General features: G+C 40.7%; 1 protein-coding gene and 1 pseudogene across 4 annotated transcripts in view; both read left to right on the top strand.

The window, feature by feature from the left end:
• Positions 1 to 21,746, top strand: part of LOC130880726 (chromatin remodeling regulator CECR2) — a 123,980-nt gene that overhangs the window by 22,882 nt on the left and 79,352 nt on the right. The gene's annotated exons all lie outside the window — the stretch shown is intronic.
• On the top strand, positions 11,663 to 12,805 carry LOC130876273 (voltage-dependent calcium channel subunit alpha-2/delta-4-like; annotated as a pseudogene).

Below are 21,746 nucleotides of genomic sequence, written 5' to 3'. Positions count from 1 at the left end.
ATTTTTAATTTTTATTCTTTTGAGATTATAGTATCACTACATCATTGCCTCCTCCCTGCTTTTCCTCTAAACACTTCCATATTGTCCTTGTTAAAATTCTTGTTGTTTCGTTTTTTGTATTTTGAGTGTCAGGGTTTCTCTCTGTAACAGCCCTGGCTGTCCTGGAACTTGCTTTGTAGACCAGGCTGGCCTTTAACTCGCTGATACCTACCTGCCTCTGCCTCCCTGGGATTTAAAGTCACGTGCCACTACTGTCCAGCATCTTGGCCTCTTTTTTTTTTCTCCGTTAATTGTTGTTACATACACACTCTCACATATATATAGCTAAATACATAGGTACAACCTTCTCAGTCTGTACAATGTTACTTGTATGTATGTTTTTTTTTAAATATTTATTTATTATGTATACAATATTCTGTCTGTGTGTATGCCTGCCGGCCAGAAGAGGACACCAGACCCCATTACAGATGGTTGTGAGCCACCATGTGGTTGCCGGGAATTGAACTCAGGACCTTTGGAAGAGCAGACGATGCTCTTAACCTCTGAGCCATCTCTCCAGCCCCTTGTATGTATGTTTTTAAGACTGACCATTTGGTATTAGATAACTGGTTGATGTGCTGGGGAAGACTTTCTACCACCCCTAGCATTTCTTAGTTTGTAATTCTTTGTAGAGGACTACAGGATAATTGAAGCCAAGAGCAGAGGAAGAGCAGGTGCAGGGTCAGCTGACATGGTGGTGCATGCCTTTAATCTTGGCATTCAGGTTGCAGAGGCTGGTAGATTTCTGCAAATTCAAGACCAGCTTGGTCTGGTCTGCATAAATAAAGTTCTAGGACAGTAAGAGCTGCATAGAGAACCACCGTCTTACAGAGAGTCTCTATAAATAGCTAGATATTATTAATGAACCCAGTCACAGAGCTCTTGAGGAAGCAAATAGCCTTCAAAAGCACAGAGCCAAGTCTAGACCAGATTCCTCTTTTTCCCTTCTTACATTAGTATTTTTTGATATTTTTGTTTAGGTAGTCATGTTGGTGAGACTTCATGAGTGTAGGTTCTGACATTTGTAGGAGACACAGTCTCTCAGGGATTTCTCTGATGTTCTGGCTATTACAGTCTTTCCACCTCTCAATGTTCCCTGAGTCCAGAAATTGTATTGTAGATGATCTATTAGGATTGGGTTCCACATCTTGGTAGATTAAAGATTTGTTTAATGTATATGAATATTTTGCCTGCATGTGTGTCTGTGCAACAAGTACATGCTTGGATGTCAAATGAGGGCCTCAGGTCACAAAAAAAAAAAACAAAAAACAAAAGTAGAGGGCCTCAGGTCCCATAAAAACAAGTAGATCCATTTCTTTGGGGCTTTGCTGAGGTTTAAAGGGAGCTTCACTCACTCCTGCTAAGCCATGAGCTTTGCCCCAGACCACAGCAAATAGAATCCTTCTCAAAACCTCAGAATGGCTTTCTTTTATATTTAGAATGCAAGTCAAATTCTTTATCATTGTTTAGTGCAGCCCTACAAAGTCTCCTTGCATATGCCATATTCCTTTAAATTCATTCTCCACTTAACGTCAGTTTTCTTATTCATAAACTGAGTGCTGCAGGGACTGTTACTGTTGGTTTTCAGATCTCAGTGAGAGGCCATCTCAATGATTGAAACATGCCTTGATTGTCTTAACTATCCATAGCTCAGTTTTGTATTGTTTTTCGAGACGGGATTTCTCTATTGCTTTGTAGACCAGGCTGGCCTCGAACTCACAGAGATCCGCCTGCCTCTGCCCCCGAATGCTGGGATTAAAGGCGTGCGCCACCACCATCCGGCCATAGCTCAGTTTTATATCTTTAAAAAAGCATTGTAGAGAGTAATATAAGATTCTTACCACCTAGCTTCAATAATACTAATGTCTGTTTCTTTAAAATAGTACTACGGCTTTCCCAATCCACTCATTTCCTGACATTTTGTTCTTGTTCTTTTTTTCTTGTTCTGGAGTTATTTCTGTAAGTTTATTATATGTTTTCTCTCTAGGATGAGTTTTATCAGGTCAAGGATCTTGTCTAGGGCTGGAGAGATGGCTCAGTGGTTAAGAGCATTGCCTGCTCTTCCAAAGGTCCTGAGTTCAATTCCCGGCAACCACATGGTGGCTCACAACCATCTGTAATGAGGTCTGGTGCCCTCTTCTGACCTGCAGACATACACACAGACAGAATATTGTATACATAGTAAATAATTTTTTTTTTTTTTTTTTTTTTTTTTGGTTTTTCGAGATAGGGTTTCTCTGTGGTTTTGGAGCCTGTCCTGGAACTAGCTCTTGTAGACCAGGCTGGTCTCGAACTCACAGAGATCCGCCTGCCTCTGCCTCCTGAGTGCTGGGATTAAAGGCGTGCAAGAAAGGATCTTGTCTACCCATCACTCATACTTGTATACCCAGTAACTGCCATTGTCTCAATATCTCTCTATATCTTAGTTACTTAAAAAAAATTACTGCATAGTTGGATGGTTGGAAGAAAGAACAGAATAAACTCCCTAAAAGGACAAACTGTGCCCAATACATGGCCACACCTGTGATTCCAGCACACTATTCAGCTTAGGCTATCTTACTCTACATAAGACCTTTTCTCAAAAATAGTTAAAACAGCAACAAAAATAAATGAACAAATAAATAAAGCAAGCAGAGACTGTTTTATCTATATTTGTATTCTTAATTTTTAGCTGCCTGGCCAAGTGCTTCTTCAGATATAGTGGACACCAGATATTTGCATAATTTCCATAATTATGCAAGAACAGATACACGCACACAAACATACCCCTCTCTTTCCTTTCTGATCTTCCTTCTGAGACAGAGTGTTATGTACCACAGGCTGGCCTCAGATCTACTCTGTAGCCAAGGATGATTTGAACTTTTGATCCTCCAGCCTTTACTTCCCAAATGCTGGTTTGTAAGTCTCCATGTTCAGTTTATGTGGAGCTAGGGATGGAACCCCAAGTTTCATGCATGCCAGGCAAGTGCATGGTTATCTGAGTTACATCCTCAGCCTCTTCTCACTTTTGGTAAGTCCCAGAGCTGACTTTGAAATTCACAGTGTAGCCGGGATGGCCTCAAACCAATGACAGTCCTCTTTTTGAGTGCTGTAATTACAAACTTTCGTGCCTCAAGGTTTTTTTTAGTGGAAGAATAATATATGTTCCCTCCCTTCATCTCTCTCTTCCGTCTGTCCTTCTGTTCTTCCATTACATCTATCCTTTCTGTTTCAACACAAGGTCTCACCGTGTAACTGTGGCTTGTTTGGGGCTCTCCATGTAGACTCGGCAGACCTGGAACTCACAGAGATCCACATGCCTCTGCCTCCAGAGTGCTAGGATTTAAAGGGGTGGCTGACCATACCTGTCATTTATTTATTTTATATTTTTTTAGTTTCTAATTACCATGCTTATGTAATAAGAATAAGTTTTTATTGCTGGCATGTTATTTGCTTGCTAAACTCCCCTCCTCCCCCCCAGTTTTTAAGAGCCAGGTTTTTCCTATGTAGCTTAGACTCAGCCTGACAAGTGCTGGGGTTGATTGAAGATCTTCTCCCCACACTCCTTATTCCTTATTCCTTTTAAAATTTCTGTGTTGTCTCTTTATAGTGAGTTTATATATGTTCTGGAAAGCCCACATTTATCTTTCCAGTCTCTCTGTTGCATTGTTGTACTATAGAAGGTAAGAGCTGCAAAGGAAGTTAGAGATAATTTAAGTCTAGCTCACGATTTTACAGGTAAAGACATTGCTCAAGGTAGTATGATGAATAATGATTAGAACTAATAGAGCCAAATGTAGCAGTCAGTAGGTAGCCTGAGTCAGCATTTAAAGCCAGTCTGTAAGTGTGTGTGCGTGCATGCAGGCGAGTGTATGCTCACAGTATGTATTGATAAAATGTGATATGGTGCTTGTATGGAGGTCAGGAGAGAATGGGGAGGTGCCTAATTTGGCTTTTAGCATTAGATATAGTAATATTTTTGAATGGCGAGAATAATATAAAGGTATTACTTGTTTTGGGGATAATATTCATTTTTCCTGTATTAATGGGAAGGAAACTGGTTACTTGTGCAATGGGTATATGTAAAAAATTGGGAATGGGGCAGATGAGATGGAGAGAATTGACAGAAGGCTGCAGATGGAGGCTTAGCACTTTGGAGTGAGTCCATTGGTTCCTGCTGTGCACTGCAGTGTAAAAGATCCATCTGGGCCTCCCTAAGTAAAAGAATGGAATGTAATGGACATATGAGAACTGGTTTCACCGATCTGCTTGGATCAAAAAGACTTGAAAATGTTAGATATAGACTAGATGGAAGAACGGAAGACTTAGTGAAGACTTGGCAACATCTTTAGTTTGATATTTCTTCTTCCATTTATCCACTAAATTCTAGACCCTGGTAATTGGTGCACTCTCAGTTTGTGGGGTTTCTATTGCAGGGTCCTCAAGTTTAGTTCAAATTCTTTGCTTATTCAGCCCTTCCCAAACAAATGAACCTGCCAAAGGCATTCTTGAGCTTTGTTATGTTGTTGCTCATGGGATATAGTTGTTTTAGGTTTTCCTTGGAATTCTACATCTGTCTACCTTTTCCATCTGTTTCTGTAGCTGTCTTTTTGCTTAAGAGTTCTTTTTGTTTGTTTTTTCAAGACAGGGTTTTTCTGTGTAGCAGTGGCTGTCCTGGAAAGCTGCCTGTCTCTGCCTCTGGAGTGTGGGATTAAAGGGTGTACCACGAGTGGCCTCCAGCAAGAGTTCTAACTTTCACTTTTAATGATGCCCAAAATTGCTGTTTCTGTGTCTGGTCCAAAGGCTAGTGGGACGGACTGTGCCTTCTAGACTGTTTTAGAATTTGCCATTTCCCCATTACCTTCAAGATCTCACTAGGTAGCTCAGGGTAGCATGGAGCTCCAGATCCTCTTGCCTCAGATTCTTAAGTGTGGAATTATACCTTGTTTAATTTTTCTAGGTAACTGAACATATGGTGTATTGAGTAAAAGGAACTTGTTCTCAACCTCACTTTGAGGAATCTGCAAAGAATTGCTGCTTTTTCAGTTTTCAGCTCCTTACATGCTGACCTGGCAACCCGTTTAATGTCTTGACCTCACTGTGCATTTGCTTCTCTGTTTTCTTCTCATTGTTCTGCTTTAGTTTCTTTTCATCCTGTACTTTTCTTTTCAAAGGCTTATTGCTGTTGAGATACTGTCATGGTAAACACATCTATCAGAATATTTTTAAGTGACAAATGTGACTCTACAGTAATAGAGTGGTATGCTATATGAATTTAGACCTTGGAAGTGATTAGCTGTACCTTCCCAGTTTTGTTTTTATGACAAAGACAAGTAATGAGTTTTAATTAGCTGTAGACATTAACTTAAGAAATATATATTGAGTGTTTAATGAAATAGGTATTTTGACAGGTAAGTGAGGGGTTAAAGATAACACACCTTTTTGGTTTTTCGGGACAGGGTTTCTCTCTAGCTTTGGAGCCTGTCCTGGAGTTAGCTTTTGTAGACCAGGTTGGCCTTAAACTCACCTGCCTCTGCCTCCTGAGTGTGGGGATCAAAGGTGTGTGCCACCACTGCCCCAACCATACACTCTTTATATTTCAAAATGACATAGTCTGTTGGCACCAATTCTGGTTCCTTCATGGCAGTGCTGTCAGTGGCTTAAATGCTGGATTATAGGCATGAGATAGAATGCCTCACTTCTAGTGTTTGTTTTTTTGGACTGGGACTCATGCACCCCAGGCTGGCCTTAAGTCATTAGCAAGAACTAGAGAGATGGCAGTGGTTAAGAGCATTTACTACTCTTGCATAGAATGGACCCAGCTTTGTTTCCCCGCACCCATATGACAGCTCACAATTCACTGTAACTACTTCCAAGGATACAGTACTCTTTTCTGACCTTTAGACATAAATGCAGGCAAAATACCAACGCACATAGTTTTGTTTTGTTTTTGGATTTTCGAGACAGGGTTTCTGTCCTGGAACTAGCTCTTGTAGACCAGGCTGGCCTCAAACTCAGAGATCTGCCTGCCTTTGCCTCCCAAGTGCTGGTATTAAAGGCGTGCGCCACCATCGCCCGGCTTGTTTTTTAAGTTACTAAGATGAGGATGACCTTTAACTTGGTCTTTCTGGTATGGATGCTAGGCCTCTTTTAAAAATCTAGACATGCTAGGCAAGCACTTCACCAACTGTGCTACATTCCCAGTCCTGATTTTCTATTCTTGAAACTTTTGTGTTATGTAATGTATGTTTTGTTCTGCCTTTTGCCTTTTTTTTTTTTTTTTTTTGGTTTTTCAAGACAGGGTTTCTCTGTAGCTCTTGTAGACTAGGGTGGCCTCGAACTCACAAAGATCCGCCTGCCTCTGCCTCACAAGTGCTGGGATTAAAGGCGTGCGCCACCACCACCCAGCTTGCTTTTTGGTTTTGAGACAGGGTTTCTTTTTCTGTAACAGCCCTGGCTGTCCTGGAACTCACTCTGTAGACCAGGCTGGCCTCAAGCTCACAGAGATCCTGAGTGCTGGGACTAAAGGCTTGTGTTTTATTTTTGACAAACTGCCAATAGTACATTTCATTCTTACTATTTTTATTTTTTTTTTGTATTAGATTTCAGAGTTCAAATGTAAAATGTTTCATTCTTTAAGGATTAGAAATTGTGCATATTTTCTGATGAAAAGGAGCTTAATCTGTTTATGAGCATGGTTGGAGCACCATTTTGGTGTCCTGGAGCTCTGTAGCTACCTTCTGCACTGTGCTAGTCTGGCTCCATTACTTCTTGGGCTCTATTAACTCTTAAAATTTAGAGAGCGCGTTTCCCATTTAGATTTTAGGTGCTGAGTGAAAGGAGTTGAATGAAGATAGTGTGGACTCTGCTAGCACAGAATTGCGCAGGATACGGTGACAGTTAGAGTAGGGATATGAGCAACTTTAGGAGTAGTTCATCAGACTGCAGCCCCCACCACTTTCTTTTTTAAAAAAGTTAAGTTCACCCACATACATTCTGTCTTACAAATTTTATTTTTATTCTATGGCTTTTTTTTTCTCTTGAGAGTAAACCAGTGTAAATCTTTACTTCTTTAAGTTATATATGTCAAATATTTGTTTTTTTTCTTTATTTCATTCTTTTTTAATTAAAATTTCCGCTTCCTCCCCGTTTCCCATTTCCCTCCCCCTCCTCCCACACATCGCCCCTTCCCCCCACTCCCCTCCCCCTTTCCCCACTCCTCTCCCCCTCCTCCCACTCCATTCCCCCTCCCTCTCGAGACTGAAGAGCATCCCATTCTATGGCTTTTTTAAAGAGTCTTCTTGTTTGAGAGATGCTGGTTTTATTGCTACTGAGTCTGTCTTAATGTGTTCTTCTATCCCTTGTACATCTAGATTTTTTTAGTTGATTTTGTTTCCTGAGACAGGATTTCTCTCTGTAGCCATAGCTGTTCTGGGACTTGCTCTGTGCTCCTGTCCTCCAGACTGGCTTTGACCTCCCAGAGATCCCCCTGCCTCTGCCTCTGGGAAGTTGCTTCTGGGAAGTGACTTTTCTTTATTTAAACAGAAACTCATAAGTGCGAGCTTGCTTGCTTGCTTGTTTGTTTATTTAATGCTCATTGGGGTTTTGCCTGCATGTATGTCTGTGTGAGACTGTCAGAGCCCCTAGAACTGGAGTTACAGATAGTTGTGAACTGCCATGTAGGTGCTGGGAATTAATCCCAGGTCCATTGTAAGAACATCCAGTGCTCTTAACTGCTGAGCCATCTAACCAACCCCATAACTTTTCTTCTTTTTTTTTTTTTTTTTTTTTTTGGTTTTTTGAGACAGGGTTTCTCTGTGGTTTTGGAGTCTGTCCTGGAACTAGCTCTTGTAGACCAGGCTGGTCTCGAACTCACAGAGATCCGCCTGTCTCTGCCTCCCGAGTGCTGGGATTAAAGGCGTGCGCCACCACCGCCCGGCATAACTTTTCTTCTTAAAGAGATCGTTTGTTATGGCAAGAGGTATTGTCAAATTTCTGTTCATGGTAGCTGAATCAATTCCCACAAGGAGTGTATTCCAATTTACATATCCTGTATGGGAGTTTTTTTGTGTGTGCATGTATGCATACACACATATATTACTACAGTGGTGATGGTAATTTTCTTTAATGAGTTTATAATGGTCATAGGGAAACTTGACTCACATCATTCTGTGTCCAGTGATGCTTGCCTTCTAGAATACTGTTGTCTTTTTTTTTAATTGCCATATATTTTCCATAGGTTGGGTGTATTAAACTGACCAACTTTCTTCAGTGTGGTCCTATATGATAAAATGTATACAAACTATGTATTCACATTGGATTTTTTTTTGTTTTTGTGTTATTTTGGATTAAACTAAGGGCCTTGTGTGTTTTAGGGAAGTGCTGTACCACTGACCTACATTCTTGGTCCTCACATTCTGGTGGTGGTGCATGCCTTTAATTCCAGTACTCTTGTGAGGCCGAGGCAGGGAGCACTGAGTTCAAGACCAGCCTGGTTTATAGAGTTTCAGGATAGCCAGGGCCACACAGAGAAACGTTGTTTTTCAAAAACAACAACAAAACACGTAGAAAAACTAGGATTGAAGATTCCTGAGAAACATCGCACACACACCTTTCTGCACCTGATCCCCCTAGCTTAGCTCCCTCAGCCCCTCCTTCTGTGCCCACATGTCCTTTGTACTTCTTCCATCTGGCATGCTTTGTTTTCCTCCTAATTCTCCATGCTGGTTTATCAGCCAATTTATCTTCCATCGGCTCTTGTAGTTCATCACACTCAATTATCTCTGATCTTCTCCCACCTCCACCCACTGCACACATCCCAGTGCTCCAGCTCTCAGTCTATGATTGATTGCCTTTCTTTTCTCCCTATCTTTCTCTTTGAGCTAGGCTTTTCATTCAGATAGGAACAGAGGAAGTGTTACAGTCCAAGCCTAAATTGTACTTTTTGCATCCTGACTGGTTTCTCAACTTGAACTACTGAACCAGTGAAAACAGCCAGTGGGGATGAAAAGAGAAATTTACATCATCCATCCTTGTGCATTGGAGCTTTGGAGTCTTGCAGACTTTAAAAACAACTTACTATTAGGTTCTCAAGTGACTTTGGAAGTAATTACTGCTGTATAAATCAAATAGTTGTAGCTAACCACTGCCTGCTATTTTTATGTTTTGAAATTTTTAGCATAATTATATTATTACATGCTGAAAAACAGATTAACTGCTTTATTTGATTGAGTATAAGTTAATCTGTTTTTAAGTTGTAGCGTTTGTTGCCCATGCTGTAAGTGGTTACAACTTAAAACTCTGGTTAGCATGACAGAATTGCTAATCTTAAATATTAGTGGTCATCACCGTGATCACCTGTACACTTTCCAAGTCCATCATGTATTTCTGCTAAAAACAGATAAAAGAACTTAAAATCTGAGTGTCTGTCTAATCAGGCATGAGATGTACCTAACTTCATTTAGCTCTTATAACTTTGAATGCCCTATCATTTCTTTCATAGACAAGAAAACTGAAGTTTAAAAATTGAATTGAATTCTTTTCTCTGGTCTTGGGTATTTGGTTTTGAGCTATTTCAAAGGAAGACCATGACATTTATGCTTCAAGACTATTGAGAGAATTACAAAAGATGTGTTAGGGTTTTCTTTTTAACAAATTTGGTATTTGTGGCAGTCAAAGAACAATTTCAGGAGATTCACCTTGTTGAAAATGGGGTCTCTCTTGTTTCTACCATGCAGAAATAGCTTGCCCTTCAGTCCCTAGGCGATTTTCCCTCTCTTCCTCCTTTCTTGCTGTGGGAGTATGGGAATTACAGATGCATTTCACTACATCCAGCCCCCATTTCCCCTAGAACTTTTATGTGTATGACTGTTTAGCATGCATGTGTGTGTCTGTACTATGGTGCCTACAGGAGTCAGAAGAAAGCATAGAATTCTCTGGGACTGTAGTCGTGTCATGTCGTGTCCCATCGTCCATCCGTCCGTCTACCCCCGCCTCTGCCTCCAAGACAAGGTTTCTCTGTATATCAATCCCGACTGTCCTGGAGCTAACTCTGTAGGCCAGGCTGGCCTCGGACTCACAGAGATTCGTCTGCCTCTGCCTCTTCCCAGTGGTGTGAGCCACGACTGCCTGGCTTTACAGGTGGTTGTGAACTGCCATATGGAGACTGTGTTGCTGTGAATTGAACCCAGGTCCTCTAAAAGATCAGTAAGTGCTCTTAACCTCAGAGCCATGTAGCACAGATAATAAAACCCAGAACAGATATTGGAATTAAAGCTGAAGATCACAGAAGCAGAACAGCAAGCCACTAGAGAGACCTTTTACCAATGCTCAGACTACCTATACTGTACTATGTCTCTACGTAATCTCAGACTTGACACTCCAGTGAGTTCCTGTCTCTTATTGCCTCTCCAGTGCTGAAATTACAGACGTGGGCCACCACTGGCTAGCTAATTTCACCTCTTAAAAGTGGATATTTTATTGGTTTTAGTGTACTCTTAAATGTATATCCATCATCACAGTCAAATTTAAAGATATTTTCATCAACTGTAAAATAAACTACAAAGTCTTTTAGCAGTCAGGCTGTACTCAAGTCCCTGCCTATTCTGGAAACCTCTGGTCTGGAGTGTCTTCGAAATTTTCTGAGTGTACTTCTCCTATGAGTTGAATTATTCAAAATATACATCCTTGTGACTGACCTCTGTTGCTTTTAGTAGAGTGTTTTGAATGCCTGTTCCTGTTTCAGCATGTGTTGTAGTTTGCTTTCTGTTGCTGTGATTGACATCATGACCAAAAGCATCTTGAGAAGGAAAGGGTTCATTATTGAAGGAAGTCAGGACAGAAACTCTAGAAGGAACCTGGAGGCAGGAACAGAAGCAGAGACCACAGAGAAGTGCTACTGATTACTGCCTTGCTTAACCTGTTTTCTAATACAACCCAGGGCCACTTGCCCATTTGTGGCACCACTAAGCATAGGCTCTACCCTCCCACATTAATCATTAATCAAGAAAATGCCCAATAAACTTGTCCACAGGCAGGTCTGTTGAAGGCATATTCTTAGTCAAGATGTCTTCCCAGATGACCTTTGTGATGGTTTGAACAAAAATGGCTCCCGTAAGCTCATATATATGAGTGCTTGGTCCCTATTTGGTCGAACTGTTTGAAAAAGATTGAGAGGTCTGGTCTTGTGTGTGGCCTTCCAGGTTTCAAAAGTTCAGGCTATTTCCAGTTTCTTTCTCTCTGTCTGGTTCGTGTGATTCAGAGGGACACTCTCAGCTGCTACTCCAGTGCCATGTCTGCTTGGTTATTGTCAGGCTACCAGCATGGTCATGTACTCTAACCTTCTAGAATTGTGACCCCTCAAGTACTTTTTGTATGTTGCCTTGGACATCATGTCTCTTCACACAGCAATAGAAAAGTAACTAAAATAAGCCTAGTTTGTGTCAATTACAAAAACCTAGATCATTACAGTTTTTTTTAAAAAAATACTTCACTTCTTTATTGCCAAATATATTCCATTTATGGATAAACTTAAATTTTGTTTAACTATTAGTTGACAGACATTTGAATTGTATATACTTTTTGGCTGTTGTACATCATGCTCTGATTATTCCTGTTCAGGCTTGTGTGGGGGCATAACTTGAACATGTATCAGAGTGGAAAGTAATTAATTAATTCATGAACTAATTTATTGAGACTGTATCTCACTATGTAGCCCTTACTATCCTGGAATTAGCTATGTAGATCAGACTGGCCTCAAACGCACAGAGATCCAATTGTCTCTGCCTCTTGAGTGCTGGGTTTATAGGCCTGTGTCACCAGCCCAGCTGGGTGAAATTTCTTATTCCACATGGTGTAACACCAATTCTAATTGTTCTTAATAAAAACCCAGAAGGGATATGGCTGGGCGAGAAAGGAGTATATGTTGGGAGGAGACAAGAGCTCTGCAATCTGGAGATGCAGTCAGAGGATGCAGTCTGAAGACAGGATTGCCATTTTGGTCTGAGAATTTGATAGAGGTAAGAGGTCTCTCTAGTGACTGGTTACACTGCTTCTCTAATCTTTCAGCTTTCACCTCTTACTATCTGCCTCTGGGTTTTTATTAAAAACAATTAGGACCACCCCCCATACATTCTTTCTCCCATTCTCTCTTTATTCTTTCTCCTGGTCTAGAGATAGAATCTACCTCTCTCTCATGTCCCCACTCCAAGACGACCTTTTGTGCACCCCTTCCCTCCATAAACATTAGATCAGTTGCGTTGCCTGATCTTTTAGCCCGGGTCTGTCAAAGGTGGGAAAACTTGGGGAAGTGGATGGTGCTCTCGTGACACAGCTTTTTGGCATGGGGGTGGTAAGCCCTGTGACTATGTATGACCAGGCCATGCGCAAGCTCCCGGATCACCACCATAGTACAGCCCAGGCCCTGATCTGTCCTCTGTCTCCTTGATAGTGGTCAGGTGGCTACTGCATACATTTTTGCAGCTTCTGCTACAGTGGAGTGCCTGGGGAGTCTTGGCATGGCGAAGGGTTGGAGACCCACACACACAAGAAGCAGGACCTGTTGCATCCCTGTGACACAGAATACCCAGTGTTTGTGCATTAGACATCTATCCAGGAGGCCAATGGGATCATCGAGTGTGAGGCCTGCCAGAAGACATTTGTGCCGCAACAGCTTCCCAACAGGTTTATTCCCAGCAGCAGCAACCTGCTCCTCCTAGTGACAGATCTTACTTGTGACTGCAGTGCCTATTCTCCCATCCTCCAGGAGGCCACAGAAGTCAAATATAACAGAAAGAAAGGAAGGAAGGAAGGAAAGAAAGAAAGAAAAGAAAGAAAGAAGAGTTAGAATTTATATTACAGCATGTTTGTGTTTTACTCCTTTTGAGGAATTGCCACATTTCCAGGATTGCCACACCATCTCACACTGCCCCCACTGGGTGGCTGGGGTTCTAGTCCCTCTACATCCTCACCAACACTTATTTTCAAGACTGTCTTTTTAATTATTTGCTTGCTTTGTGATGTGGGAGTGTCATATATCAATCTGTTGATTTCATTGGTTAAGTAATAAACTGCTTGGCCCTCATAGGTTAAAACATAGGTGGGTGGAGTAAACAGAACAGAATGCTGGGAGGAAGAGGAAGTGAGCTCTGCTCTCTGGAGCAGAGGCCATGCTCCCCTCTCCCGGGCAGACGCCATGAAGCAAGCTGCCAGGTCAGACATGCTGAATCTTTCCCGGTAAGACTGATGCTACACAGATTACTAAAAATGGGTTAGGCAAAATATGAGAATTAGCCCGTAAGAGGCTAGAGCTAGTGGGCCAAGCAGTGTTTAAAAGAATACAGTTTGTGTGTTGTTATTTTGGGGCATAAGCTAGCTAGGCGGCCCAGGAGCTGGGGCGGCAGGAACGCAGCCCGCAGCTCCCCACTACAGCTTTGGATTTTTGGGTCTAGGTCTTGTATAACTTGACCTGGCCTTGAACTTGTTAGGTAGCCAAGGCTAGCCTCAACTCTGGTTGTCCTGCCCCCACCTCTCTAGTCCAGGGATGACAGGGGTGCTGAAATTACAGACATGCGATTCCATGCCTAGTTTTGTCATCCTGCAAGTAGCTTTCTGACTTTTTATGTCAGCCTGCATGGCAGATGTATTTTAGTGATATCTATACATGTGCTATACTGCCTTTTGGGTGAAATTTTGTAGACTGGTAAGCTAGAGGGTTAATTCTTTGAACTCAAAAGTAACATTGCTAGTGATGTGTGTGGAAGACTGGTTTGCTCTGTCTTAGGCATTGTTAGGAATTTTCTTCTTGGGAAGTGTGCTAGGGATCTGCTCTTCTGCCCTGGCCATGCTAAGCACATTCTCTCTCCCTGAATTATACTGTTAGCCCTAAAAACACTACTGTTGTCTCTGTAATAGTCCATAGGTTTAAGAAGAATGCTTTATGTTGAGTAAAGTATGTTTATCTTGAGTAAAGTATGTGTGGAGTAGTAGTTTAATTTTGTATTTACTGCATGCATGTTAAGTTGTGTGTTGATTTGGTCAGGTAGGCTGTTAGAGTGACATCTCTTCCTCTCAGTGCATTTGAATAACTGAGTATCCAAATGTTGTCTATTACCGCCTGAAGGGACCACCTGATGAAACCTCCAAAGGGTATAAAGTTGATTCTGAGATAAGAGTCCTGATCTGGGAAAAGCCTGGTGGGAAGAATTTAACATTTAAGGGAGTAGTAATGGAAGTAAGTTGAAATAGTTTTCTGCTGTTTATGTATTAGATCGTAGAGAATATTTTCAGAGTTCATTCTGAAGTGTTTGAAGAAACAAATGGCTATAATGTGCCAAGACTCCTGATATCTGATAGGGAAAAATAAAATGAAGAAATTCTTTGCTTATGAGGGTCAAGGGAAGCTTTATAACTTCATAAACAAACATAACTACTTCACTTGAGGAGATGTGTTTAAGATGAGAGAGCTCATGTCAATTTTAGAGACTGAGAATATTCAAATGGAGTTGTTTGTATGTTGATCAGGTATCACTATGTAACCTTGGCTGGTTTGGAACTTGCTGTATAGACTAAGCTGGCCTAAATTTTATAGAGATCTGCCCGCCTCTGTATCCTAAGTACTGTAATCAAAGGCTCGTACCAACACTCCCAGTAGGGGAAAGATTTGAGGCAATACTTTATTAGAACTTTTGTTAATTGTTTTTTTTCTTGTATTTTACATTTATTTATTTGTGTTGTGGGCATATTACCCCCCCTCCCCCAGAGCAGTTATATGGATCTAGGGATCATCCTTGGGTTGTTAGGCTTGACAGCAAATGCTTTTTCTTTTTTTATTTTTATTTTTATTTTTATTTTTATTTTTTTTTTTTTGGTTTTTTGAGACAGGGTTTCTCTGTGGTTTTGGAGCCTGTCCTGGAACTAGCTCTGTAGACCAGGCTGGTCTCGAACTCACAGAGATCCGCCTGCCTCTGCCTCCCAAGTGCTGGGATTAAAGGCGTGCGCCACCACCGCCCGGCAGCAAATGCTTTTTCTTGCTGGATTGTTTTGCCAGCCCTCTTTGTGTCTTTTTGAGGCAAATGTCACTGTATGACCCATTTGGTCCTGAACTCATCTCAGCCTACTGCCTCAGCCCCCTAGGTACTGGGATTGCATGATTGTGCCTTCATAACCAGTTGCTTGCTAGCCTTTTTGGGGGATGTTGAATGGTTTTAAGCTCCTGTACTCAAGCAATACTCCTGTGTCAGCCTCCCATATAGGTGGGACCTCTGGAAGCCCACCACCACTCATGGCTTGTTTACTTGATTAGAATGCAGTTCTTGAATTTTTTGCTTTTAGGATAAACTGACCAAAAAATTCTTGAGTTATGCATTGATCTAACGTTTATTTGTGCACGTTAACCCATTGGGTTAGCACATTCCATTTCCTTTAAAAGGGTTTGTTTTATTTTTAATGGTGTGTGTATGTATTTACACATGTAGGCATGTTGATGTGTACACACAGATTCAGGTGCCAGTGGAGTTTGGATCCCCCTGTAGCTAGAGTGTAGGCCACCTGAAGTGGGTGCTAGGAGCTGAAATTAGATCCTCTGTAAAGAGCAGTGTGTGTTTTTAACTGTTGGCTGAATTGTCCCTCTTTGAAACAGAGTCCCAGGTATTCCAGACTGACCTGGAACTCACACTGTGGAATGACTTTCAGTTTCTGATTTTCCTGTCTAGAAGCACTGGGGTTATAGGCAATATAACCTATTATAGCATGCTTTATGCTGTGCAGAAGAATGAACCCAGGGCTTAGTGCCTACACACTACTAACTGAGCTATATCCGTAGCCTACATTTCTCAGCAGTGTGTCAGTGATAAATTCTTTCCTGTTTTGGATCACAACTCTCCCATACCACTAGATAAACTGTTTCTCTTACTTATCTTATTCCATCTTACCTCAGATATTTTTAATATTCTCTATCTCGCTCTCTTTTTTTAAAAAATGTGCATTGGTGTTTTGCCTGCATGAGGGTGTCAGGTATACCCTATAACTGGAGTTACAGACAGTGGTAAGTTGCCATGTGGGTGCTGGGAATTGAACCTGGGTCCTCTGGACGAGCAGCCATTGCTCTTAACGATGAGCCATCTCTCCAGCCTCAAATGTGAATATTTGTATATCTCAGGAGCAAGAAGAGGATGTCAGATTGGAGAGTTTGAAATCCTCTAAGTGCTTGTGCTTCATGATGGAGCAGCAAATAACTTTTAACTGCTGAACCTTCTCTCCAACTCAGATGCTGTTTATTTTATTCTTTATCAGTTTTATTAATTATTTGAAATTTTTTGTACATGTACATAATACATTTTTATCATAATTTCTCATATCCCCTCCAGGTCCTCCCAGACCCCCTTTCCAACTCATTCCTTCTCAACTTCATGTTCTCATAATCCATTGAGTTCAGTCAATGCTTGTGTATAGGGATAGCCACTGGAGCAAGGGCACCTACCAAATGAATTTTCTCAAGTTTAACAACCTTCAACTGTAAAAGCTCTGCCAACTAGTGGTGGGTTTATGAGCCTGTAAGTTTGCCTGGTTTGATTTTACTAATACAGCCATAGCTGCTGAGAATTCACTGATGCGGCCATTTATTTAGTAGTTCTCTTTATATTCTTACAGGACACTTATGTACTGCTGGTTAGAAGAAAGACATCTGGGGTCCTTTTTTAAGAAAAAAATATATTTACAGGGGCTAGATGGTAGTGCATACCTTTAATCCCAGTACTCAGGAAGCAGAGGCAGGAGGATCTCTGAGTTTGAGGCTGACTGGTCTACAAAGCAAGTTCAAGGGACAGCCAATGCTACACAGACTCTGTTTTGGGGTGTGGGTATTGATCTTACATGTATGATTTTTTTGCCTTCATGTGTATATGTGTCTGGTGCCCAGTGAAGTCAGAAGAATGCATCGGATCTTCTGGAACCGAAGTTATGTTTGGTTGTATGCCACCATGTGGTGATTGAGAACAGAACGTGGTCTTCTTGCCAGAGGAGCAAGTGCACTTATCTGCTGAGTCATCTCACCATTCTTTCCTGCCCCAAATACTGCGTGTGCAGTCATTTAACAGTTCAGAATATTGTATCAAATCCTGAGCATTACAGGCAAAAGGAAAATATCAAGCCTTGAAGAATGTCAGTATTAACTTTGACCAGTCAGAAAAAAAGGTTCATGAATGTTTGACTTGCATTTTCAGTACAAGCTAACCGGCCACTCATTGAGGTTGTCAGTGTCAAAGCTCACTGAGATTAGGGATTAGGGATTGGACCTGCAGTACAGTGAAGTGGAGGATGCCTGGCTGGTCAGAAAGGAAACAGTCATTCATAACCCCAGCAGAGCCATGTTTAGAAGTATGAGGGGCTGGAGTAAAGAGCCTTGACTACTCTTCCAGAGGACCTGTGTTCAATTCCCCGCACCCACAAGGCAGCTTATAGCTGTCTATAGCTCCAAGATCTGACATCCTCACACAGACATATATGCAGGCAAAACACTAGTGTACATAAAATAAAAATAAGTAATTAAAAAACCTATGAATCAGAACCAGAGCTGCTGATTTTTTTTTTTTAGAAGGGGCATCCAGTTTTTTTTCTATAGATTCTTTCAAAATGGCAATTCAGAGCTTTGATTTTTGTATGTTATGAATTTTTATAGTTTCTTAACATCAGATTAAATTTGAATTTGTAGCAGTCATTCTGCCTCTGCATCTTGAATGTTGTGATTGCAGTCTGTGCTGGAGATGAGAGATGTGGGTCCTTTTCTCTGTATCTCCAAGTTGGAACCTTTTAGAAATGCCTCATGATGAAGAGGCCATTTGGGCAGTTAGCAAGTAAGATACTTCACTGAACAGCCATTTTTATTTAATCCAAGCAGTTTCTTGACAGACCATACATACATACTTTTTTTTCTAGGAAAATTCACTAGATATTTTTACTTTCAAGAAAAATTAGAGGAACAAGACCTCCAACTCAACTCCACCCTGTTAAGTAGTGATTTTTCTCCTGGTTTTTTCATTGTGCAGAATGCCTCTTTAGTGTTTATTATAGTTATAACTGATAGTTAATATAGTAATATAATAATAATATAACTGGTAGTTAATACAGCTGATGTTCTGGGTCAGCCACCATGCCTGGTTTGTTAAACCTAATTGTTTTATTACAGTCAGAAGTTAATTTGGCCCTCATAGAATTACTTTGCACAACAATATAACATAATATTTTTTACTACAGCAACATTATCTAGCCCAGCAAGTTGAAGAAACATAAATACTTGATAAGTTAAACTCTTTATGTTACTTGCTTGTTCTTGCCTTTGACATATTTTAATGAACAGACTTTTTTTTCTTCTTTTTTTTGGTCTTTGATCAATTGCTGAAACTGCAATAGTCTTTTTTGACCTACTCTTTGGGTAACCCCCCCCCCCCAGTAGAGATGTTCATTGTGTATTGATTGAATTTGTCACCAATGCTTTGGAAACCCATACCAGGTTTTGGTTAGGAAGAGACTGTATTTAACCTTAAAGGAAGAGGAGCAAAATCAAGGGTCCCCTATGGGAACTCATAAAATTTTCAAATTATTCATTCATTCATTCATATGTTTTATGATAGTTGTTTTCTTAAGTTGAGTAAAATTTGAGCCCTTGTGTCTCTGACTCTCAGGTCAGTGTCTTTAGGTATGAAGTAGAGAGAAAAGGAATTTGTATTTTTTACATTATTCTTAGTTGAACAATGCTTTTTTTAAGCTTGGAGTTAAGGCAGGAAGGTAGAAAGTTTCTCTCTTAAAATGAAAGCTTAGGAAGGACCAGATGCTAAGTCCTTCCTAAGGTCTGTGTAGGTCTGGCTACACAGGGCTTCTTCAGTTCTTAGACCGTGGAGTTTTGTAGTCTTTTCTTGAGGTTTTCTGATCAGATGTTGTGTGACAAGTGATGATCTCTTTGCCATTCTGCACCACCCCCTCCTAAATTAGATACATTCCCCCTCTGCTTCCAGACGTCTCCATCTCTTGGTCTCTTGACAGAGCAATCATTTATCAAGTTGTTTCACTAGTTGTCGGGCGGGGGCCCTGGGAACTTGAGTTTGTTTCGTCCTTTTGTTGGCGCTCCACAGGATCTTCCAGCTCAGTCTCCAGCCAACTGCTGAGAGTTGCTGGACTCCAGGAGCAAACGTTAAAGGGGCCGCCTTTCATCTTACTGCTGCTTCAACCTTCATCCTAGATTGCAGCTTATTGGGATTCTAATCACTCTGTATTGGCATATATACTCTTCATGTGGGTGCAAAAATTAGATTTTTGTTTTCCTTAGCAAGTCTCTCTTTTCATATCCAGTCATTGACTATTTTGAGTTACACATACTACATACTCTCCTTGTGAATGGCTGAGTGTGTTTGTGTGTGACTGCTTGTTCATTTTCTATTTTCCCTCTTTCATCTCTTATTGGCAGCAAATCATGATAGATGTATAAAAGTAGATTTTCTTGCTTTTTATAAGCTGTATTTTTTGATATATTTTTAACTTAACAAGGTGTCTGTCTCTTCTCTTGATGTTGCACTGTACATAAGTAAACTTTCCTAATAGTATAAAGATTTAAAAATTTTTGTCAAGCCTTAAGGGATAAGATAAATATTATTGTTTGTTATTTGAAGCTAAATAAGTTTTTCTAAGTGTCTGAGAAGGCAAAGAGTCTTACACTTAAGGATTTTTTTTTTTTTTTTTTTTTTTTTTTTTTTTTTTTTTTTTGGTTTTTCGAGACAGGGTTTCTCTGTGGCTTTGGAGCCTGTCCTGGAACTAGCTCTTGTAGACCAGGCTGGTCTCGAACTCACAGAGATCCGCCTGCCTCTACCTCCCAAGTGCTGGGATTAAAGGCGTGCGCCACCACCGCCCGGCTTACACTTAAGGATGTTATATGAAGAACGTTAACCAGGATTTTTGACCATGAGTTTGAAAGACTCATGTTGCATATTGTAATTTAATAGTTTAGAATAACATTCATGTTGCAGGCATTCATGTTACAGGTTAATAGGGATTAAATAAAGATATAATGTCAACGAGGCTTTTTTTCTGTGATCCTAGAATATTTTCTACAATAATTTATAATAAAACTTTTAAACAATAGGCTGGAGAGCTAGCTCTGGATTAGAAGCACTGGCTACTCTTTAAGGGGGCCTGAATTCAAATCCCAGCATCCACATGGTGGTTCACAATCATCTAACTCTGGTGTCAGGGAATCTGATGCCATATTCTGACCTCCATGGAATCCTTCATACAGATAGTATATATACATACATGCATACCTACATTCATACATGTGTACGCATGCATACATACAAACACAAATTATTTTTATAAAATTAAAAATTAACAGGAAAGTTGAAAGAATTGGTATATTCATGATAATGTTTTTTAAGTGCCTCTTTAGAAATGCAATAAAGTATGCTTTACTCAATAGACTATTTTATAGTTCTGATTCTGAAATGACTCTGTTTCATCAAAAGTACATCTGAGTCGGAATACTCGGTATGGAGAATCATAAAGTTAAGTAAGGACAGCAATTTCTGTTTTCATCAGATGTTTTAGCTTGAAAATATTTAAATAGGGACTAGAGAGATTGCTCAGTGGTTAATAAAAGTACAGGCTGTTAAATTCCCAGCATCCACATGGTGGCTCACAACCATCTGTAATTCCAGTTAATAGACCTCTTCTGGCCTTCAGGGGAGTTCTTATGATTTTTGGTTTTTCGAGACAGGGTTTCTCTGTGGCTTTGGTGCCTGTCCTGGAACTAGCTCTTGTAGACCAGGCTGGTCTCGAACTCACAGAGATCCACCTGCCTCTGCCTCCCGAGTGCTGGGATTAAAGGCGTGCGCCACCACCGCCCGGCTGAGTTCTTATGATTTGATTCCTATATTCAAACTATCTTTTAATTTAACCAATTTAAAAAATTTAAGATTTATTTTATTGGCTAGGCAGTGGTAGCTCACGCCTTTAATCCCAGCACTCAGGAAGGCAGAGGCAGGCGAATCTTTGAGTTAGAGGCCAGCCCGGACTACAGAGTGAGTTATAGGACAGCCAGAGATACACTGAGAAACCCTGTCTAGAACCCCCCACCCCAATACAAAAAGATTTATTATTTTAAGCATGTGAGTGTGTGTCTCTCTGTGTGTATGTCTGTCTGTGCATGTGAGTGTAGTTGCCCACAGGGGCCAGAAGAGGGTCTTGGATCCTCTGGTGCTTGTGAGCAGCCCTACATGGGTGCTGGGAACCAGACGGAGTCCACTACAAGAATGGCATGTGACATGTGATTTTAGCCACAGAACCATCACTCTAATCATCCTTTATTTTTTTTTCTCCCACTGTGTAAGGGCAGAAGTCAAACTCAAAGCCAATCTGGTCTATAAACAAGGTTCCAAGGCTACATAATGAGACCCTGTCTAAAACAATTAATTAAATGCAACACATTTAAAAATCATATTTTAATTACTTTGTGTGTTGTGTTGTGTGAAGGGGAACTCTCATTGTCACAATGTGCATATGGAAGTTAGAGGACAGCTTGGCGGAACTGGTTCTTTCCACCATGTGGGTCCCAGGGGTTTCAGTCCATCTGTCTTATCTGTCATGGTACTGGGGATTGAACCTAGGGTTTTGCAGTTGTGAGGCTAACTTATTTTCTGAGCAATATCTTCAGCAAATTACTAACTTTTAGTATGAAAATGGACCCT

Source organism: Chionomys nivalis, chromosome 1 (genome assembly GCF_950005125.1).
Source record: "Chionomys nivalis chromosome 1, mChiNiv1.1, whole genome shotgun sequence".
Classification (NCBI taxonomy): Eukaryota; Metazoa; Chordata; class Mammalia; order Rodentia; family Cricetidae; genus Chionomys; species Chionomys nivalis.
This window is presented reverse-complemented; position numbering and strand designations above follow the sequence as displayed.